The sequence below is a fragment of the Condylostylus longicornis genome, unplaced genomic scaffold (genome assembly GCF_029603195.1).
Source record: "Condylostylus longicornis isolate FDR11 unplaced genomic scaffold, ASM2960319v2 ptg000055l, whole genome shotgun sequence".
Classification (NCBI taxonomy): domain Eukaryota; kingdom Metazoa; phylum Arthropoda; class Insecta; order Diptera; family Dolichopodidae; genus Condylostylus; species Condylostylus longicornis.
The window spans coordinates 9566220-9591846 of record NW_026578024.1 but is presented as its reverse complement, the minus strand read 5'-3'; positions in this window follow the sequence as shown (position 1 = coordinate 9591846).

Genomic DNA, 25627 nt, shown 5'->3' with positions numbered 1-25627 from the left:
GTATCAGTGTTGTCGATTTCAATAGTTTTTGCATAAATAAGGGAGGTTATGTGATCGCACCAAATTTCACATATCGAGTTTTCGGGGGAAATACACTTCTTCATAGTAGACAAGCGTAAAACAACTACATATTTATAGAGAGACATCTGTTAATTTTAAATATGAGTTTGTATTGGCTATGGCACGGATTGATCAACTTTTGGGACATGCCAGTGCTCGGAAACTGGACTTTTTTACCACAGCGGATTATACATTTTTGATCAATTTGAGGAAAATATTCTAGAGGTTAACTTGAAATTTCATATATGTTTCCAAGAAACCAATTTTTGGAAGAAATCAGGTATCAGCAACTGGACGTTTATCACGTCAAATATGCATTTTTGCTTATATAGGGAAATAATCAATCGATTTTGTTGAAATTTAGTATATGAATTCAGGATGTTAAAACAATGAACTTATGAAATATTTTCTAGAAATAGCGGAGATCGGAAAATGAACTAGGGACCGATTTTACATTTTCACCATATTTAACGAACTAATTGGCAGAATTTATTGAAATTTAATATTTTAATTCTGTTTGCTACCGGAAATAACTGATGAACACTTCAGGAAATGCAGACAGCACAAAGCGAAACTCTATACTATCACAATCGTATTAGGTATACGACTGAATTACCCAATTCCATGATGATGGTTGTTAGCAGTGGGTATAGAACTAAATACAAATTTGACGGCAAATTAATATATTCGACCATTATATTGACAGATCTATGTTTCAAATATATTTCCGTATAAGGAAACATAGATTGCAAGTTGACTGTCGAAGCAATATAATTGGAAGTGCATTTCAATACATTGATTCTAGTAGCTTACTAAAGTTGCAAATTTGTAATTTATGCAATTGAAGTTATTTTCTATTGCAAATAAGTTAAATTATTTGTTCTCACGTAATTTTCAAAAACGACGGCATCTTTGTTTTCGTACAAATTTATAAATGCATACACTTATAAGCGACCAAGTCAAGTGCATGCATAATTTCAATTTTTTATGTAATTATGTTGTTTACTGCATCAGACATTTTCCAAAAGAGTTTTTCCAATAAGATTTTTTTCATATACATACATTTGCAGAGTATACACACATTTACATATGTTTTCCTTATTGTTTTCCTGTACAGTTTTATTTTTCAACTACTTTTTTTTTCGTTTTCAGTTTGAATTTGACTGCATTCGTTTCATCTAAAACTGCTGAATTCAAAATTAGATTTATAAAAAAAAATTTTAAACAGGTAGAAAAAAACTTTTTCATTTAAAATTTTTGCGCGTCTTTTGCTTTTTCTTTTCTTATTATTTCAATTTTTTGTTTTAGTTCTATAGTCTAATGCAACTTGAGTTGATGGCAGGCAATATTTATTCTTTGAGTGTGTTCTGAATGTAGTGTAAATGTTATTATAAAAACTACAGTGATCATGTACGTATGTACAAATGTTAACTATGAATAACATTAATTTTTTCTTTTTATTTTACATTTCCTTGAAACATTTTCTATTTAGTCAATTTTGATTTTAATTTTTTTGCAATTTTAGTATAGATTCTAATACAAATTATTGCATAAAAAAATGCTACTTGTTTATATACGTAAGTTTAATTTAAAATTGAACTTTTAACTAATTTTGTTACCGTTTTTAAACTATGAATAGAAATTGTAGTAAAAATATAAAATTGTAGAGTAGAAAATTAAATATCCATCATGTTTTGAGCCAATAGAATATTAAAAATAAATATCACTGTAAACTATAAGATTCAATTTGGTTTTGTGCTATATTTCCTTGTCCATAAACGACATACTAAACACTTTTAAAGTAAAAGCGCTATGAAATTATTATTTGTAATTTTCTTAATTCTTTAATTCTTTACTTGTATTTAGCCCTTCTTTGAAACGTACAAAATATTTTCAAGGCAGAAAAATTTGCGAATATTATGGCCAATTCAATACATCTTAACTTGACAGAGCCTATATTTTTAAAAGCCTGAAGGCGTCAGAGCACTCACTGCGTCTTATATGAAATTTTCCAGAAGTTCTACTTCACACCCAAATTGGGAATGCGAAAAATCTGTGAACTCTATAAATTCCTCTCATTCAGATATCAAACAAAATTTTTTGAGTAATATTAGTTTGGAAAATTACCCATTAAAACTTCATTGCACATCGAATGTTTTAAGGAAACTGTAATAGATTGTAATTTATTGTGAACAAATTTTTAATCAATTTAAATGAAATATTTATATTTTGCAGACTGAATAATAAGAATCTTACCAACGTAATTTTGACAATTTCGGAATACTAAATTCCTGATATTTGCCATTTATAATACTATCATTTTTGTTATCCAATAAAAAATTGGTGAAAATACATACATATTTACATACAGAATAATAAAACGGAACGTGAAAAAACTTTTATATTTAAACTGTCCAACTTTAAATCTTTTATTGCTTTCAAAATTGTATTTTTCTTTTCTTCGAAAAAAAATTTAAAAAAATCTTTAAAAGGAATAAATAGAAGAAATATTTGAAAACTTTTCCAAAAAAGTTTGTATGGGAAAAACTATGGAATTTGAGTTAAAAAATTAAAGGTTTAATTAGAATTAAACCCGGTAATATATTTCCGAAAAATAGAATTTTTAAGCATATTATGAATGACAGGGCATTGTATAAGAAACTTTTGAAGAAATGAAGATAGTAGAATCAAAACCTATACATTTGCAGATTAATAAGTTTTGAGTAAAATGGAAAAAACGTTTTGTGAGTTATTCGGCACTCATATTTCAAATTATATTATTTATTTTAATTATATTATTTATACAAATTCTATTATTTATACTTATATAAAAAAATTAGCTTAAACCTTTCTGTAAAGAAATAATAAAGATAAACAAGACATTTTGGACAAAAAACGTAATTTAAGAAAGCAAATATGGCGTTTTGTTGCAATTATATACAAGTATTGGGTTTTGTCGCAACTAATATAGCAAATAATGGGTTTTGTTGCAATAATTTTGATCAGAAACAGAAGTCAAAATGTTTTTAATGTCAATTTTGTTCAATTTTATTTAAATTGAACAACAATATAAATTAAATTTTGGTTATGGTATATAAAAAACTGTAAAAAATTGTAACTTTTTCTAATGTTGTAAAAGATTATAAATTTATTCTGAACTTGTTTGGTAAGAAAGAAAGTTAATTACAAATTTTATTTTAAATGCCGGTATAGCTTTATTTGGTTAAGTATAACAGAATTATAATGAGTAAGTTTTCTGTTGTAAAATGAGCTTAATTTTTAGTTCCGTTCACAACATAATCTACAACTTTTGAAAGTACTACACCGTTGCATGAAAAATATTATAATTTTGTAAATGTTCTTAAGTACTTTGCCAATAGGTTCATTGAATAATGAGTAATTTTAGAGAATTCAATAGAAAGCTGATTAAGAGCTTCAAGGAAAATGTTTAATAAAATTTGAAAATAACATAACACTGTAGAAACTAACATTTTGTATTTTAGTACTTTTATAAAAATTTTAGATATTTTTCATAGCAAAATCAAAATACTTCGAAAACTAAACCAGGGGTCGATTTAACATTTCTTATCAAATCTAAGAAACTAATTGAACGTAAATAGAATGTAAATAGAATAACGTTCATTTCGATTCCATTTTAATTCAACATTTATTTCTACGGTTAGTACAAGGACTTCAAAATATTAGACGCATTCTTATTTCAATCGTTTTTTTTTGTGATGTGTTTCATGCTAAGATTCCAAAATTATCTAAGCTTTATAATAGAGAAGAGTCATTTGCAAATTCCTTGCTAAAGCAGCATTATTTAAATTGCTAAATAAAATTTAAAGTTTTTTTCTTGAGTTTATCTTAGCTGTCTTTCTATATCTTTTTTATCAGATAAGCCCTTTAAAATTAAGCATTGATTCACCATTCATTTAGTTTTCAATTTCATAATTATTATGAGTTAATTCTAATGTTGCACAATTCATACAATTATTCCCGTTCACCTTTCTATAAACATAAAACTATCGAAGTTTTCTTAATTATCAAAAATTTTACGTTTAATCACAATCAATCGATTAATCATAAATTCGAAGGCTTTTCAAAATATTAATTTATACTGCAAACCTTGCAAATAATTGCTAAATTTTCTGACTGCTAATAATTGCTTAATTGTTTTAGCTGTTTAAAAACTAGAAATAGCATAAACATTTGAAAGTTCTGCACAAGTTATTTTATTAATTTGTTAAAGCCATAAAATGACTTGGGAATAAATTAGATACTCTCAAAAGTGTTACCGATCTTTGAAATATGTCAATTAATACTACGTTTCATGATAAAAATATATTATGTCAAATTTTAAATTTACAAATAATGTATTTTGAAACAACATTTTACGACTACAATTACTACAATCCAAGCAAACATGGGATTTTGTTACAAAAAAATTTTTTCTTTTGCAAATAAAAGGTTTTGATACATTTAAATACACTCAAATGTAAGGTTTTGATTCTACTACGACTTTTTAATCAATTTTTTTTAGTGAAATAGCAACGTTTAGCAACATGTTTATGATAGCAAAATGTGTATTTTCACAAGAAGAATAAAACCTTATCATTAGTTTAATTTTTCAAATTTTGCAAATACATATATAGGTTTTGATTCTACTATGATCAATCTAAAATTGAGGAATCAAGAATTTCTTACTAAATACTTGAAAGAACTTTATTCTAATTATGGTTACAACACTCCTGTAAATATCCAGTTAGCATACCAATTACCGTTCTCTTAGAATGTTATTTCTGCTGAAAAATTACCTATATATTTATGGACACATCTATATGAAATTAAAAATTGAAGCTCTTGTTAAAAATTTCAAAAGGAACAAGAATATTTCTTATTCGAATATAAAAAAAATTTAAAAGGGGAAGAGAAAAGTTTAGTCTTACTTTATTTAATTAACACACAATATGACTATTTTTTAAATTCGGTCATGTAGGGACCAATGTTACAATTTAATATTATGGGCTTTTAATAATATGGTAATTTTCATCTAATTTTGTGACGCCAATTTTTTTTTAAAATTCTATTTCAATGTCTACTGTTCTGTTGGATAGTTAAAGAACTATTATAAGCCCGGAACCGATGAGCTTATTTTTAGCAACATTATATCGTAAGTGTATAAAAATTTTATTTCTAATCTTCTCCTTAATTACAATTTAAGTGCATTATTACTCATTAAAAAAATTTTTACAAAATTTTAATTTTTCATTTTTTTTCTTGTTTTAGTTTTTAAAATTGTGATGCGCCAACTAACTAATAATAAAAACCTACTGAAATCTTGAAGGAGGACATATAAAAAAAATTTTGAATATAATTGCGGTAGGTGTTATGCAATTATACAATGTTCCCTATTTGATTTTTACAAAAAAAAAGTGGAAGACAAAAGCGCAGAATATTTTAATTTATTTTTAATTTCAAATGTTTTAAATGGAATGACATTTTTTGCCGCAGAATTAAAAATGCTACTACATATTCCATTAAAAAGTGAGTAATGTAGTGAGTAATATACAATTAGTTTGCAGTTTAGCAAGTTTCTTTAATATGGTGTATTTTTTTTGTAGTACATTATAATTACTTAAGAATTCATTGTAACGTGTAACTAATAGAAAGGTTTTTAAATTATGAGAATAAAACACCTCTAATGTCATGATTGTGATTAGACAGAACACGAATTTTAATATAAAATGAATTTTTTTCCCGCAGAGTAATTAAAAAAGGGCGTTCATTTTTGCTTGTTCTTTATTACGATGTTGCAATATTTAAAATAAAAAATTAGACCTTTTTCACTATTTTGCAACTAAAACGTGATAAAATTAATTAAACTTATATAATTTTATATTTCGAGATAAACGTGAACTTTAAAGTAATACAAATTCATGATTTTTAGAATTTCGCGCAAGAAATTTGAAATGTGACACTAATAGCACTGTAAAATTTTATAATATTTAGAAAAATATATTTTGTTTTTCCATAGTTTAGGTTTTCCGTGAGTCGTAATTGAATAATTCCTGAGTTAACCTTATAACATTTAAGTTTCAGAAATCAGTTTTTTATTATAAAATTATGGGACTTTAGAATTTGTTCAAATCTAATTCAAATTTTTCAGTTTATTTTTTTAAAAATCACAACCATTACTGAAAATCTAAGTAATAAAACAGAACAAGTTAATTCTCTAAAATCTATGGAATTTAAATTAAATCCAATATTCATTATGACAAAATATAATCTCAAAATAAATTTTGGAATTCAACTTTTCCTTAAAAACTTATTACAAACATTATTTTAATATATCCCAAAAAAAAAAAAGGAAATTAAAACAAAAAATAAGGAAAAAATTCATTTAATTAAATATTAAAATTCTTAAGAAACAAAAATATAATATTCCTTGTGGCAAATTATCCATCTACTCACACACAATACATGATTTTAATGTAATTGTCTGTTATAGAAGATTCGCACGCTAGATATAATTATACATAACAGTGCTATGCACAGTATATATACGTATGTACACATAAAAAATATAATATGTATAATCTAAAGTCCCCATTATAATGTAAAACTAATGCGCCATTCTGTTTTTAAGTTTAACATTTTATTAAATCTTACGATAAATCTAAAAAAGATACAGAGATAATCAGTTAGGCGTTTCTCTTCCCGCCACACTTTCATAAAAATTAATCAAAAAAGCACACATACGTGTATTCATATATGTGTATTTGATATTATTATAAATGTTATATATACATACATATAAATATGTGAATAAAAATATAAATTTTGCCCCAATTTACGGGATTTTCAGGATGACGAAAATTTTTCCAACAATATACAAATTTTTCACTTTATATAATACGAGTATTTATGTGATATAGAAAGAGATCAGCCCTCCTTTTAATACATTTTTTCCAGTTAAAATTGGTTTGTTTAGTGTGACTTTTATTGTTATACTCACGTAAAAAAATTTTTTTATATTGTACTGTATGTAAGTTTTGTTCGTTTTCGTTTATCATTTGAAATGTTAAAATTGTTTTATATTTTAAGTACAGACCTGCAATACCTATTACAACAAATATAAATGACGATATATATAGGCCGTCAGCGTTAGACCCTCGATTGTGGTCCCCAAGCTGAGTGTCAAAATTTATAACCAGAATATTTAATATAAAATTTTAAACAAAAAATATTAATAAAGCTGTTAGTACAATATAAAAAAAAAGTAAAGACTTGGAATAGTCCTTTTCTCACTCGGGGGAATTGGCCTTTCGCTAGTTGTGTCTATTGTATACTATTTTTAACGATTTGTTTAACATTATTCCATGATAAACCCGAGCTATCTGGCCGCGACTTTACTTGAACCCTGTTGTTTCGAATCTAAGTTCTTTGCGGTAGTATTTTTTGCGGGTTTTCTTAGAGTATACCCAAACTACTTCCAATTTCTCATCCGTATTTGTTTATCGATAAGTTTCACGTTTGTTCGTATATCTAGAGTTTTTTTTATCACCTACTGTTGTCGGTCAGAGTATTCGGTACATTATTCTGATGAAAACACTGCAATTTTCCTACGATTATCTTAATATGAATTAGATTTCGTTGCCATGTGTCAAAACTGATTTTATATGATACTGGAATTTGCTAAATTTTGTCAGAGTATCCGCGTGTGTTTCCATATCGGCTCTAGCTTACCGAAATGGTGCTCTTGTCTTCCTTACCTGGATTTCTATATTTTCTTCGCCCGATTATTAGGGGTATATGATGCTACTCAAAAAAACGGAAACTGTTGTCAAATTTTACTTCTTGGCTATTGAGTCCTTGGCTTGCTGCACTATTATTACAACTAGACTGACAAAAAAACTTGAAGACAAATATAGTCTTCACCATCTAGTTTATCCGTCTGCTGAGTGATATTGCATATTATGGTTATTTCTACGAACAAACGATTTGTAGGGTATTGCCCAAGAAGGTTTCGAAGATTACCAGAAAAAGTGAACAACCTTATTTGATTTCTGAAGTAATAAAGAAAGGATCAATCTTTTAATCTGCTACTATATTTCTGGAATAGTGCTCCAGAAATATATTAATAAAACAATATAGTTAAATGCAAAATATTGAATTTATTACCTTTAAATCATGTTGGGAACCTATTTTATACGGAAACTTTGATGAAAATCTATAGCTTTATCATATAGTTCTAGAAATTTTCATTTAATTTGACATACATATTCAGAGTCATATCAACTATGGTAGTTGTCAATATTTTACTATAATGTAATATGTTCACATATACATACAAGGGTGTGAAGCGAGACATCGGTATCCCAATTTAATAAGATCAACTATACTTTTTTATTATATTCTTTTACTTTTGTTATTTTTATTTCTCTTTAATAAAAATTATACTAATGGATTAGCGTATGATAAGGATAGGCTTTATATTAAATAAAAATATTCCAAAAAAAAACCAGAAAAAAAAATATTTCACAGAAAAGCCCACAAAATTTACACACTCTGATAAAATTAAACGCCAGGCTGAAAAGACCTACAAAATAATTTGAGAGCAAAAACAAAAAACAAATTATTTGAAAAAAAAAAACTTGAGAAATGAAATGAAGAAGAAAAAAAATTAAAAAAAAAACAAGCAGCAGAAGAAAAGAGAAGGGAAAAAAATTAGAAAACAGTTCAACAAGCAAAGCAAGCGTTTATATCTCAAGTCAAAATGTCAGTCAAATTAACTGACAGCTCCAACAGAGTACTTTGGATAAAATTTATATTAGCGCACCAGTGCTGTTATTATTATTTATTTTTTTCTCTCTTTAATTTTCTTATTGTTTTTTTTTTCATTTTGATTATTATATTTTCTATATAAAAGATTATAAAATGAGAAAGAGATAGACAACAAACGATAAACAATATTTTCCTTTTACTGTTTCTTTTTTTTTTCTTGTTGTTTTCCCTTTTGCTTGTAATTTTTTTGCTTTTTTTATATTTCGATCGAAATTTTAGATGAAATTTTTGCTATATAGAAGTGGAAAATGAATAAAATGAAAAAAAAAACATAATGGCGAATTGGAATTTTACAGATGAAGAATTTGAGTAAAAAAAATTAAAAAGAAGCAAAAATTCAAATAAAAAAGGAAATAAATAAATTAAATTTTTAATAATTCAAACTCATAAGTATATAGGAACCGAACTAATAAAACTTAATTTGAAATATTTTTTATGAAAAAACCAAACTTTTTTTTTCTTATTTGTCAGTAATCTTCATCACGATTACAACATTAAAATACCATTATTTAAATAGGAGAAAAAAAAAACCGTATTAATTAACGGAATATACGAAATAACTTTAAAATGAGAAAAAGTTTTTTGCTACTTAAATTATTTTGGTTTTTATTCCTTCATACTTAAAACCCGTGTACATTTTTTGGCTCACAATCCACTAATTTAAATACTTTAATTGTAATTACTGTTCTTTATAAAAGTTTAATGACTTTCTAAAATTGTTGAAAAATTTACCGAAGCAAAAAAGAGTTTTATAGAGCTTCATTTGGTTTCCGTGACTTTAGATGCAGTAAAAAAAAATTTCTACAGTTTTGCTGCAGTATTAATAACCGTTGTAAAACTTTTAAAACGACTGTATTTTTACAAAAATGCAAAGTAGTTCAAATATTTTGGATCACATAGCTGCCGCAGTTTATATCGGCAGATATATTGGCACATAACGATAGATATATCGGCAATTTAAAACAAATGTCAAATGAACGAATTTTGTTGTGTCAAATATTTCCAAAACACATTGGTTAACTACTAAAACGGTATATCTGCCACAAAAGCGCTAAAAAAATTTGTTTGGCCTATTTGGTTTAATTGACTGACCTTAGCAACACTGTTTTGACATTTTAATAAAAAAGTAGTCTCGATTTTTTCACTACGCCTTCAGCTTCCAAAATAAAAATTATCACCTTCCAAAATAAAAGTGGCTGAACGGTGACTGAATTTTTTATAAGTTTTAAAAAATGCAAGTACATATTTATATTTTAAACTGTACATTGTAAAAGTTAGGATATTATTATGAAAATTGCATAATTTTAGGCTACACGTAGAAACAGGAAAAATTTTCTAAAATTGTAAAGCATCGAATTTGTGAACTGTAAAAATAAGGACTAAACTCAAAATTATAGTAAAATTTATTCATATGTAAAATATTAAACCAAATTAATTGTGTACCAAGAATTTTGTGTAAACTGAGAAACAAAATGTTTAGAATTTAATGCAATTTTCCGAAATTTTAAGAAAGTATTTACGTTTGGTTCTTTTTCTAAAAATTTCTTGGCTAGCATAGTATTATTATTTCCAAACTTTCAATGCAAAATTTGAAAAATGTTGAAATTGAAAACTAAATTTTTGGAAATCATTCTTTAATTCGAACAATAACAAACACAACTAAAGTGCAAAGATAAATAAAATTCATTTGTTAACAAAATGTTTTACATTGGTTTGAAATTTTAATATCAAATATCAAGATTTTTGTACAAGTTTTCTATAAAAGTGTATAAAAAGTACACAGTGTATTAGTAAATAAGAACATCACACATTGTGGTACACAACACCTGACTTGTGGTGGAGTGATTATTGCACTTGTTCTTTAACAGCTTTATACACATTACATTACATACATATTAACTAATTGCCATATATTAATAACATCCAATATTAAAATACCAGTATAATAAAATAGTAAATATAAATAGCCTAAAATATTTAAAATAAACCTACGGCAGGCTCGTTACCTACCTAGTGCAATCAATGACGTAAGAAACTGGTGTTCATGGTAATCTACAATATCATGTATCAGCCCTATGCTCCTGCCAGAAGCGAAGTAGGAATAAAAAAAAACATTGTGGTATATTGTGGTAAGGTGGGCTACAAAATTGTCTGTGAAATAATATTGGATGGATCTTAAATAAGTCTTAAAAATATATTTTATTTATTTAATTGTAAAATATTCGCACTGGAACAGTACTTTTTAATATTACTTTGAATGTTGCTTATCTACAGTTTGGTGAAATATTAATAATGGAAAAGTTCACATTTTTAATATCTCCACTGTCTATGAAATCGAATAATAGGTAGGCAGATTTTTTTTTAGAGAGTCTATTGCAATAATCTTTAATTTTTTTTTTTCGCTATTTACAATAAAACATCGATCGGATATTCCACGAAGCATGAAACTGTAATTATTTCAAAAAGCAATACGAAAATAAATGAATTTTACATTACGGATAAAACTAATCAAAGGAAATAAACAGCTTATTTCGTAATTCTCCCGGTAGTTTCTAATATGTTAAAAAGTTGTTAACTAGAAATAATCTAAAATAAATCAACATCGAAATTTATGTTATTGAATATTGCTTGAGATATAAAAAGGTTCTTAACCTGTATGAAAATTTTTTTAAAAAAACATATTACCCCAATAACATTAATATCAACATATACTACCATACAATTGAATCAATTGACTTAATCAATTGAAATCAATTGACGAAACCCATTAGTAAATGAGCCAGTTGAATAAATTTAGAATCATTGTTAAGTCGTATTACATTACATTAACTCACGATTACCTCCATTCCGAAAATGTAAATTTCTTCACAATGATCGAATCTATTGAAAGTTTGAAAAGCAATTTTTTATTTTTATGGTTATTCTAACAAATATGTGCATTTTAAACGGGCTTTCTTAATATTTGTTAAATATTATTCTATAAATTAATTACAATGTGAAAGTCAAGAAAATATGGAGCGTTGAATTGCTATAAATGGTTGTAATAAACCAATATGAACAAAATATAAACAATCAATGATAATAAAATAAAAATAATTATATAAAAAAATGTTTGACGGCAATGACGATTTATGCAGCTCTCAACGACAATGTTTGCAATAGTGTTTTTAAGTTACAGCACTCTTTTATACCTAAATGGCAAAAGTTTTTTTATTCTACAGTATAAATCGCAACTTTGAATTACAATCAATTTAATTTGCATTCTTACAACTTAAATCCACATTTACTAGACCTTAAATCATAGATGCTACATGGTACTTTGAACTGTCTAACCATATTTTATTCTTTATCCTCGGGAAAACTAAATTAAAATAGCAAAAATAAAAGAATGAAAATAGTTTATTTGAAAAATTAAAAAAAAAATCGAAAATGTTTTGCATATAGAAAATGTTTGCAATTCGAAATAAACAAAAAAAAAATTAGATAAGAAAAAAACAAAAAAAAAATTTTTTAATTTTTCCCCATTTTCATTTTTTTTTATCTTGTCTTCTAAAACGTTTTGCAACATTTTTACAAGGTAACAACAAATTTATGTAATGACATGTTATGCAGAGGCGCGCATATTTTATAAGAAAAAAGAAGATAATTTCATAATGATTGACTGACTGAAAATTAATTGCAGTTCCAAGTTAAAAGATCTAAACAAGTTACATTGCGTTTTTTATGAGTTTTTGAAAAGAAAGACAAGAAAAAAAAATGAGAAACCTCGACACGAAAAGAAGAAAAATGTTTTTTTTTTTTCATTTTTTTTTTTTTGCTTTCCTACTTTACTGTGGCACTACTTGTACACTTAACTTGAATGTTATTTTAAATACATAGGAACGTAAAAAGCAAAAGGTGAAAAATAATGACAAATTTAAAGGATGTTTTCTTTTTTCTTTCTTTCTTTCTTTATCATTTTACCTGAATGTTTGATTAAATTAAACACCTTTTAAGATGCAATAAACATTTATATTAAGTCATAATAAAGATAAATATTTATTACTACTTTGTTTTTATTTTAATAAATTATTTTTGGTTTTTTCTTTTTTCAAATAATAAAATTGTATTTTATAGTCATTATGTGATCGTTTAAATAAGGTTTTATAATCATAGTTATAAGGTATAGAGCTATCAGCTAAAATGCATATTCGAATGTTTTAGAAGAGATAAAAAATTAAAAATTTTCCTTTTGTGAATTGTTAACAACACTGCTAGATGTCAATTTGAAATATGATTTTTTTTTTGTGTTATTAACAATGCCAAATGCGATAAAAATTTTCAAAATTAATGACAACTTCTATATATTAGTTTTCAAATAAAAATTGAGTAAATAAAGTATTAAATTTATATTTTTTTGGTATAAAACAAAAAATGTCATTATACAATGCAATTTAAAATATATGCAACGCAACTATTGCAAAATGAAGAGTCAAATAAGAAATTGCTTTTTGTTTAAAATGGGAGCCATTCATAAGATGTAAAAAATCAGACAATAACAAGCTTATTGTACGTTATGATTCTAATACGGCAACACTCAACATTACTCTTGCATTTTTCCCGCAAACAATATTTAAAATAACGCTACAAATAACCTGCAGTGTTTTCATATAATATTTTGGGTTCCTATATAGCCAGAGACCGGTATTGAAACATACATTTGAAATATAAAAACATAAATACCGGATAACGTACCGAATTATTTTGATATTGTCACGCTGGAAGCACATTTTTCGAGTATATTTTCTAAAAAAAATTGTATTACAATAACGAATCAACCTTGCATGCAACATTTACAACATATAGCAATCTTATTTTATTTTATTGCTAGGCACAGAAAGCTTAAGTCGAACCTAGTATTTTAAAATTGAAATTATTTTAGTAATTTTTTTAAATGGGTGCTGCAAAAATTATATTGTTCCTCTTTAGTGTATACATTGGGTGTCATTATTATGTTACCATTTTTGCATAAACTTATTTGTTTCATTTCAGCCGTCAGGTGCAAAATAAAAATGGATTAAAAGAGAAACCTCAAATTCTTATTATAAAAATAACTACGCTTAATTTTGTGTGCATTTAATATATTACGATTTCTTTAACTTAAGGGAATTTCATTTATAAATTTTAACTAAATCCATTCTACTAATTTAAAAAAATTTATGAATTTTATAACACATTTCGTTATATTATATTTTAATTTATTTTACCATTTTTTACCAGCACCTGCCCGACCTTTTCACCTATACTTATGTGTTAAACGTAAAAGAAATAATAAGTAGATTCATTTTATTAAAGAAAAATTAATTAAAATTAATTTTTTATTCGATTGTTAATTTCATTTTTAATGATTAGCCTTCAAAAATGAATAAATAATAATATAGTATATTCGTATATATATATTAAAGTAAGTAATATAAGCCTAAAGTGAGGAATATTATATTAAAGTAAGAAATTGATAGGAAGAATATAAATTTTTTTTCAATGATTTTAAATGAGAAATACAAAAAGTTATTCCAGAATTATTAGAAGTTTTATATTTTAAATTAGAAATTAGAAAAACACTATGTACTAGAGGATTTTCTCAAATCAACTTAGAAATCACAGTGTAAAGACAAAAAACCATTTAGTTACAATGAGTGATTATCAGTTTCTAAGCGACGCCACCAACATGATACTACTACACTACACACATGATAAGATACTACAACACTATTATACATGATAAGAAAGATTGAGTAGTATGTCATTTGTATATGATTAGTCTGTAAAAAATTGGTTGAAAATTGCTAAATTCATACAACATAATTAATGCATTATATGCGCTATATCATATTACATTTTACTCGATTCGAGAAGATTTTCCCAGTTCTTGCTTTTAAGTATCATTACTGTTATATAGTAATTTTATTGTTAATAGAAGTAATAATCATATATCAACTTCAAAATTGCATCAAAGAAAGTAATGTTTTGTTGTTTTATTGCTGGGTTTTATGTAAATATAACACTTACTATAATATTCAAGTGATAAAAACTTTTACATAAATATTAAAACATATAATATATAAATGTTATAAATTATGAATATAAATGTTATAATTAAGAATACGTAAATTATGTTATAAGTGTTATAAATTTCAATAAAGCAATTGCAGGACAAAAATTATGTAATATTACTTAAACAAATAGTAACTTCTACTCTAGTCAAAAATTACTCCTCTGACATAAGGAGTAGATTGACTTATACCGGAATGTAAAAGTACCATAATGTAATATCGTTTTTACAAATATGTTTTACAAATTTGAAATCCTCAAATATATTGTTGTAGTAATTTCACACGATTTTTTTTTACAGTGTGTACCATTATGATTGGTGAAGTAATTAAAAGGAGACGAGTAGGAGGAATAGGTAAAGGGAAACTGTAGAAATATTCTCATTAATATAACAAAAAATGCTTTTATAAATTAAAGAACTTTTTCCTTTATTATCTCAAATTATATAAATGGCGAATTGGTCTTATGTAGGCAAAATTTAAAACTTTGAGGGCTGTAATCACAATCGAATTGTTTTTTAAGACAACCAAAATATATCATCACAGAGTCTCATTTGAGGCAAGTGCAAACTACTTACTAAAGGCAAAAATGTTACTAAAATAAAGAAGACCAAAATTTTTTAATTTAAATACCAAAATAACGTAATTCCATTGAAGTTATCAAAATCTGTAGCTGGTTCACTTTCAGTATATACTGTTTGTGACTTGAATTATAGAATTAATTAATTAAATAAAAAATTATTAGCTAAAAATTTAAATTATAGAATTACAACGAAATCTTTTTTATAAGAATTTTTTTAAACAAATACGTAAATTCTAATAACACGAAAAATAAACGATTTAAGTAAATTAATTTTATTACCAGCAATCAACTATCAAAAATAAATTGCTAATTATTATTAAAAATATTACTTAAAATTAATTTCTTTAAAACTACATTAACACTTTCGACGGCCAGTAGAAGAAACTTTTACTACAACAAATTTCTATGCAGCAAACATCATATACAACATAAAATTTTATGTCTACCTTTAAAGGTACAAAAAAAAAACACAACAAAACAATAATAAATTTCTCTTCACTTTAAAAAATCATGTCTTGCGCTCATCACACATTTCATTTTTCAATGTATATTTTTCATTATTGATATCTCTTTCTCACTCACTATATACATAATTTAAACATGTTACACCAAACCTATTTTTATATTTTTTTATAACATTACCGGCCGGTAATTTTTTAACTCCAAATAAAAAAAAACAGAAACGTAATAACAAGAAAAGTGGGAATGAACATTATTTTTATGCTTGACTTCTCATTCTCAACTTTTATCATAACTCGCAACAAAAAAAAAGTAAAATCAAGATATAAAGTAGAAAAAGAAGGAAAAAAAAATTATGTTTTGCTCACTCTCTATTCAGTCACAATTTTACAAGATACACGAAAGAAAAATCGTTTTCTGGTCAGTTTCACAATTTTTCAATCGGGTTTTTTGTTGCTTTTTTTATTCTGCATGATACAGAAACGATTGATACTTACAAATTATATTACAATACAGTTACTTTATATGAATAGAAAAAGCTTAAAATTACAAAAAAAGAAAATAAAAATAAAAACAAAACAACCGTCGTCATCATATTCGTCGTCGTGATGTTAAAAACGAAAATTTGATGGATAGGTCGGTAACGCCCAGTTTTCAATATGGCCTGACATTTAATTGGACGTCATTTTGTGAGCAAGAAGGCGGGAACAATTTTAATTTAAGCGAATCATTTTGTTGTTATTTTTAGAAAGTTTTATTATTTAATTTTTAATCATTTTTCTTTTCCTATCATTGGGTTGCTATATTTAAATTGAAAGCATTAAAAAAAGCTTTTTTTTTCTTCTCTTTCTTTGAATTGATTTGGAATTAAAATTAAGGATTTTCATAATACGCAGATAAAATATGTCTATATGTATAACAACGTATACATGCTAATTTAACGTTCATATATAATGTACACATGAAAAATATTTCTCTCAATTTCATTTGAAATATTTATGTCATTAAAAATAGAATTATCAAAAAAATTACAAAATAATTATAATATTATAAATCTTATTCACAACAAAAAAAAACTGAACTATATACAGTTAATGACAAATATATTCGGTCATTATATTTTTACACCTATAATCAGTACCAATTTTGATACACATAACTAAAAATTTACTTTTATATACCTATGTAGATTAAACAGACAATGACCGAACAAAATTTTGCGGAAACCTTATTGAAACTTTGTCGGCTAAATGGTTATTACCTACACCTTTTCGAATTCACAAATTCTACCCCTTTTATTCATAATACAGTAAAAAACTATATAATGACTGAAAAATACAATCACTTGTCCATTTAATCGAATTCGTTTGAGTAAACTTTTGAGCGGACATCAGAATAAAAATTTTTGTTTTGTAACTTAAATTTAAAAAAACAGATACTGTTAACTTCAGTTAGAAAGATGTCCGCTATAAACACAAAAAAAAAACAATAAATTTATTATTCAATAAAATATAAATAAATAACATTTTTGGCTCAATCTTATTTTTATTTTTTGCTTTGAATTACTCATGCAAGTATAAATAAAATTTTATTATTATACGTACAAACAGATGGTGCTTAAAAATAGAGCCACTTAACCGAAATTCATTTAATTGTTCAATAAAATATGAGAGTATCAATAGAATTTTGTTTGATTTATAATGAAAGCCATAAAACTTAAAAGAAAAACTCAATGAAATGAGACGGAAGCTAAGTATGATTTACTGCGTAATCAACATGATTTTAATAATTCTTCACAGCAGCATGTTAAAATTCGTATCCTTAACATAAATTTTTTGTTTTGGAAGTAGTAGCAAAAATAAATTTAATAAATTTCTGTTTTTCCTATGCTTTTAATTGGATGTTATTAAAATTATTAAACCAAATAACTTTCAAAATTTAAACATTTTTGCTCTGTAATGTTTAAAAATCAATTATTATTTAAATCAATAAAATTTAAACAAACAAATTTATAAAATTTTAGCTCAAATGTTTTGTACGACACTGTATATAATTTTATTTCCAAATGCACTGATATAGGTATATTTTTTTTTATACAAGAGACATTTTGAAAATGGTTTATTTAAAATATATGAAAAATAAATTATTTTATGGATAAATAGAAAAAAAAAATGTAATGAATCTCGAAATGAAATGAAAAATTAATTAGGATTTTCTTTTCCACTAAATTTTTCTATTTCCCAATAGTGATTTTAATTACAGTTTTCAATTATAGTGTTTATATATAACGTGCTGAAATATAGAAATGTTTATTAAAAAAAAAATGACTTTTAAAAAGAAATAAATTTTTTCCATTACAAATTCATTAAATTTATTGTATAGTTAAGCTTCATTTTAGCTACTGAAGTGTAAAAGTCATAAATACTAGGCGTAAAAAACAATTTATTTTATTATTATGGAATTTATTTTCACGAAAAGTATCCATATTTTTTATACTTAAGAATATTTATTATCATTATTTTTTTTATAGTAAATAATGAATAATACCCATAGCTCATCCTCATGTTATTGTAATTAATTTTTGCTATTCGTCTTAGCAAAACATAAGATGAACTGTTATGGAAAGATTTAAATAAGTATAAAGCTAAAATTGTATATAGATAGTTTTTCATTTTTCACAAATGAATTTTTAAATAACTCATTTTTTTACATGTATAATTGAATTTTTTAAGGACTGCAGAGTTGATGTTATTGAGAAGTAAAATATATTAAAAAAATATTTCTTATATTAAACTTTTTAACAAAATAATAATTTATTAAATATTAATTCAATTACCAATCTGATTTTTGACTTCGTAGATTCGTAGATTCTAAGGGAACCGAGTGGGACAGGAGTAACTCCCCAAGCCACCGCAGCCATTTTTGACTTATTGTAGCCCCCCCACTTCCCCGTCTGTGATATCACCGTCCCAATCACAAAGCCGGAGATATCCCTAAGGGAATTGGACAACAGTTCCCGAACACTTAGGGACCCATGTCCAAGACAATTGCGGCGCCGAACAGCCAGTGCCGGACAGTTGCAGAGAATGTGCACGGCGGTCTCATCGCCACCGGCACAAAATCTGCACAGGGGGGAGCCTGACTTCCCCAGCCTATGCAGGTGGTACTTCACTGGGCAGTGCCCCGTGTAGAAATTCGCAATAGTGCGAACCCGGCTCCTGCTCATCCCCAGCAACTCCGCGGTGAATCCGCTGCAGCACGCCGAAAGAAACACTTTCGCATGACGGCACCCTTTCGTGTCCCGCCAGTGACGGCCGCATTCCGCCGCGAGCAGGCAGGCAAGCCTGACCCCCACGGCGGAAGAAGGCAGACCGCAGAAAGGCAGCGGCTGCACAAAGTCAGCCCCAGATCCCCTTCGCGCCAGCTCATCGGAAAACTTGGTTGCCCCCATGCCCACTATGGCCCGGCACCCAAATGAGCGTCACTCTGTTCTCCGATGCCAATTCCATAAGTGCAGCAAGGCAGCTCCAGACCAGCTTGGATGTAACCTGTGGGCCAACTTTAGCCCTGCCCCGTCCTCGCCAGAGTGAAGTCGGTAAGTCACTAGCCGAGCTTCCTTCAATATATGGAGGTGCAGTGACGGCAATCCGATCATCACCTCCAATGCAGGGGTGGGAGCAGTCCGCTTTGCCCCGGTCACTCCCAGGCAGGCCAGCCTCTGTAGCTTTTCCAGCTTGGCCCGCACACCCGCCTGCTGAGCCTTACGGTACCATACAATCGACGCATAGGTGACGATGGGCCTAGCAAGGGCCGTATATAGCCACAGTGCTATCCTGCTCCTACACGTCCACAAGGCCGCCGTAGCTCTCCCGATAACTCTATCTATATGGGTATTCCAAGAGAGACGATCATCCAGGGTTACCCCCAGATATTTCACCTACCTAGAGTAACTAATACGTTCACCAAACAGAATTGGGCTCGTTAATCTATCCCTGCTTCTGCATCTGGTGAAGGCGACTAAAGTGCTCTTGCTTGGATTTATATTTAACTCTACGCCTTTGCACCACCTTTCCACAACATGTAAACTTTGCTGTAGAAGATCAGAAATAGTGCTCTCAAATTTTCCACGCACGACGAAGGCCACATCGTCGGCGTATCCCCAGACACGCGCCCCGGAGCCCCTGAGAGCAGCGATTAGATCATCCACTACAATGGACCACAGGAGGGGCGAAAGAACCCCGCACTGCGGACATCCTTTTGCAACGGAGATGAAGAGTATATCATCAGCTATGGTGGACTTAATAATCCTATCCTGTAGCATCCGATTAACCCATCTGCTAGTCGTCGCATCAATCCCTCGTTTGTGCAACGACTCACAAATGACATGATATGAGGTGTTGTCAAAAGCTCCCTCTACATCAAGAAAGCAGCCAACTGCCACCTCCCGCACCTCCAGTGAGTTTTCAAGGACCCCCACCAGACTCTGCAGAGCGAGTACAGTAGACTTTCCCGACTGATAGGCGTACTGAAATTCATGCAAGGGATTCCTTCCCAGTGCATCGTCCCGTATAAATCTATCAATCACTTTTTCCATTGCTTTCAATAGAAAAGAAGTAAGGCTGATTGGACGGAAAGACCTTGGGTGGTTGCTTGGTCGCTTACCCACCTTCGGAATATACGTCACTTTAGCCACCTTCCATACCTGAGGGATGTAACCCCACGCATAGCTGGCACGAAAAATTTCCAACAGTGCTCTGGCGATATGTTGGAAACCCCTCTGCAAAAATGCAGGATATATCCCGTCATCACCTGGAGATTTGAAGGGCCTGAAAGAGAAAACAGCCCATCTAATCCTGCCCATCGTGAAGACTAGACGGGATCGTTGCCAGTCATCCCTCCTGGTCCAGGATGCCCTCGGTTCAATGACCGCATTTGAGTGATTCCGAAGAATCTCCGAGTCAGGAAAGTGCATTGACGCCATAAGCTCCAACGTCTGCTTTCCGTTCTCAGACATGGAGCCATCAGGACGTTCCATTAGGCCCAACCCGCTAGCATAATTTTTTGAGAAAAAGTATGCTAGCGGTTTTTGACTTAATTTCCTTAGTTTTTTTGGCGAATAATAATAAATTAACCACACTAAGCTTGCTACAGCTATTCTTAACACAGAAGCGGATAATAAAAGTATAGAAAATAAAACTGTATTTATGGTTACTTTTAACTATTTAAACAAAATGCAATATTGTCAGGCTTGAATTAATTTCAATTAGATTTTCTTAACTGGTTATACACAAAAATCGACGTTAAAGTCATATATAATGTGCTTATTTTAAATGTGTAGATTACTCCATAAGTATTGGATTCTTTACTTCACCAGTATATGTAAAATTGTAGTTAAGATTAGAAATTGTGCACATTTATTCCAATATTGATGGTTTGCACAAATATTTTTATGTGAAAAATTAATCTCACAAAGAAGACACGTAAGTTTTAATAAAAATATTAAAAATCATTCAAACACAGACAGCTCCTTCGGCTCCTCTATAATCAAAGCTCCATATACAGAAATCTGGGAGTAGTTTGAATTTTCATTTTCAATTCAAAGGACTTCGATAATACTCACAAAACGACTTACGTATATAATAAAAATACTTATAGAATAAAAAATCTAAATATTTTGCATACTTTTTATTTTGTAAAGGACGAGCATTTTAAATTTTATTTAGAATAATGAATAATTTCTTTTTTTTTGATTATATGATTTTTTTAATTTTAGTATTTCGCAGACTGTTCAAAATCAGTAACACAAACTTTCATTCATATAGGACAAGCAATCTTTAGTACAAGTTCTCAATATACAACGAATAAGCTTATCTGTTTACTGTAGAATCTTACTTAATTTTTGTTAAAATAATTGTATATCATTTAAAAATTTTTTTTAAAGACAATGGATGGTAATTGGAAATATTTAATTCTTTAATTCCACGTTAAAAAGAAATTCTAAGCAGCTCTCTTGAATTCTTGGAAGTTATCTAAAGAATTGTTAGGATAAGATTTTAGTTTTTTGTGTAGAATTAGTTGAATCTAATATTTAATTTTAACGCAAAAAAGCAAGAAATAAATTTATTTTGATTTTCGGATAGATCTGCATCGTCAGATTTTTTCTCCATTCTTGAAACAAAAAAAAAAAATTTCGTTTTGACTCAAAACTGTCAGTTCCATACTGAATTTTCAAAAATACCTTTTAGAAAGCCAGTTATATACACATCGTACATTTTTAATTAAATCTCAAATAATATAAAATCTGTCTTTGTAATTTTATTTAAAAATATAATAGTTTACTGTGTATAAGAGCTTGTGGTCTTCCAAAAATTTCCTTTCAACCACAAATAATTTAGACACAAAATGTGTATTTTTACATTACAAAGGATTCTCTACTCCTTTAACACTGAAATTCAATTGAATATCATAATTTAAGTAATTTGTTGTATAAGAAAATAATAATAATGCAATGAAAGAAACTCTATACAATATCACTGTCTTAATTTAATTGATTTATTTTCTTATGAGATTTTCACTTTGATAATTTCTTTAAATAATATTATACCTGTTATAACCACATGTAATACAGGTAAAATTACTTTATTTTTACTTGATATATCATGCAACATTTTAATAAGAATGTGAAAATGAAAATTAACAAAAAAATTAAAAACTTTCTCTTTGTTTCCTGTTTTCTTTGGGGTTTTTTTTCTCTTATTTCAAAATGGAATAGTATACAAACAAAAAAACACTTATTTATATTTTGATCCTTAAATAGGATAATGAAATAATTATCTTATTCTATTGTTTTGAATATAATTTAACAATTTTCCTTCTTCCGTATATAAAAATATATTTGAGTCCAAGTAGCAGCTGTTTTAAAAATGACATTTACTTGTCAATTTAAAATTCAGACAATATTGACATTTTGAAAAGGATTCATTTTATCATATATGAATCTATGGCTGATATTTATATATAAACAGTTAAGTAGACATTTGCCTACTTACTTTTTGATAAAAATTTCATATTACAATATTGAGAGAGATTATTTTCTCTGTTAAAATAAATGCACCTGTCTATTATATATGCACAAACTTTTAAACACGCATACAAATAATTGCCGTATATATGGAAAGGGTAGTATTCTAAAATTTCACATCCTTTCTCTGATCGGAAAAAAGAAAGGAGAAACTCTGTAACATTTTGAAATTCATCAAAATTTTCTTCAATTGTTTTATTTTTTTATTCCATTAATATTCAGAACGTGTAAATAATGTATTTGGAACAAATTTTAAACATATATAAAAATGTTGGTTGTCCACTAAAAAACAACAGCCCATTTTTTAATATCAAGTGATTCTTTATCACGCGCGCCGCGTTCTTATCTTTATCTCCATTACAGTAATCTCCTTATATTGCCGCTCTATGTTATTAATTACCTCACCTTGTATATATTGTATAAGAATTCTCTGTCAAATTTAAACGTTTTAAAAGATTGAAAAAGTTCTGATATCTCATTTCTTTTTTCTCCTTACATTTTGTGTTTTTGTCTTTGGTTCTTCGCGTTTATTTCTTTTTTGTGTGTTTTAGTTTGAAATGCATAATTCGCTTCCTGTAAAAGGACATCAAAGCGCATGTCAAAGTACCTATCATGATTTTTAGTTAAGTACACCGACTAAGATTATTCATTTTTTTAAGTTTTCCGTTCTTGTTCTCTTTTTGTTGCATCCATAGTGAAGTTGACATTTGTTATACTTTTCGGGTGATATTTTTTTTATGTCTCCTTGCACTGTTTTTGCATCAATAATAGTTTACTTTTGCATCTTGATTATTTAGATTGCTACTGTCTGGGTATATTCGTTCTTATTATACCCTGCACTTCGTGAAGGGTATATTAACTTTGGTATGGAGTTTGTAACTACTTGAAGGAGTCATCTGCGGTATGGACATATATATATATTCTTGCTCAGCGTAAAATTCTGCGTCGATTTAGACATGTCCGTCCGTCCGTCCGTCCGTCCGTCCGTCCGTCCGTCCGTCCGTCCGTCCGTCCGATCGCACGATAACTCAAAAACGAATAATGCTATCGACACCAAACTTTCACAAGTTGCTTCTTTTGTGCCAAGGACGAACCCTATTGTTATTGGACTAATTCGGACAACGGGTTCGGGTAGCTGCCATACAACTCAAGGAATTTATTTTAAATATTTCGAAAACTAATAAAGCTTTTAATATAAAATTTTGTATACATGTGTCCAATTATATTCTACACATGCTCTAAAAATTATAATGGGATAGCTGCACCGGTTCGGGTTGCTGCCATACAACTCCAACAGCAAATTTTTTATATTTGGCAAAATAATAAAGTCAGATTCGTGAAACTTGGTAGTCATGTGTCCAATTATAGGTCAAATGTATTTCTGAAGTTTTAGAAGAATTGCTTGACAGGTTCGGGTATCTGCCATACAACTCCAGAAGCTAATTTTAAATATTTGGAAAAACAATAAAGTGAGATTCATGAAACTTGGCAGTTGTGTGTCCGATTGTAGATCAGATATATTTGTGAAGTTTTAGTGGAATTGCTTGACAGGTTCGGGTACTTGCCATACAACTCCAAAAGCTTATTTTAAATATTTGGAAAAATAATAAAGTCAGATTCATGAAACTTGGCAGTTGTATGTCGAGTTATAGGTCAGATATATTTCTGAAGTTTTGGTGGGATTGCTTGGCAGGTTCGAGTAGCTCCCATACAAGTCTAAAAGTTTATTCTTAATATTTGGAAAAATAATAAAGTCAGATTCATGAGACTTGGCAGTTGTGTGTCCGATTGTAAATCAGATATATGAAGTTTTGATGGAATTGCTTTCAGGTACTTGCCATACAACTCCTAAAGCTAATTTTAAATATTTGGAAAAATTGTAAAGTCAGATTCATGAAACTTGGCAGTCGGATGTCCAATTATAGGTCAGACATATCCGTGAAGTTTCTATAGAATGACTTCACGGGTTCGTGTAATTGCTACATAATAACGAAAGGTGCAGGGTATAATTCAATCGGTTTATACCGACTGAAACGTTTTTACTTGTTTTTTTTTTCTTTGTTCTCTTGTCGTATTCTTCCTTATTCTGTTCCAGAACTAAATGCATATAATGAAGTTTAAGATGTAAAGTGAGTTATTATTTCTTTTTCAATTGAAAATTCTATTTCCTGGTATAAAAAAATTCACCATAAAATTAATAAGAAAAAATTCGGTTAAATACAAAAAGATCAAGAAAATTTGGTAATTTTAAATTGTATCCAAATATTACCGTATAGAATAACGGTGGTTAATGATTGACGTAAACAGTTGTATTATTTTGTAAATTTATGTTTATCGATTTAAAATTTCATTAATTAAGAAAAACGTAAATGACCAATTAGAATTTTTTAATCATGTTAAAGAATCAATAATATAAAAACTAAAACTTTTTTCCAGAATTGATACTTGAAGAAGAACTTGGAAGAAGAAAGAACTTGATTGGTTCTTTGTTATTCTTATATCATGTGC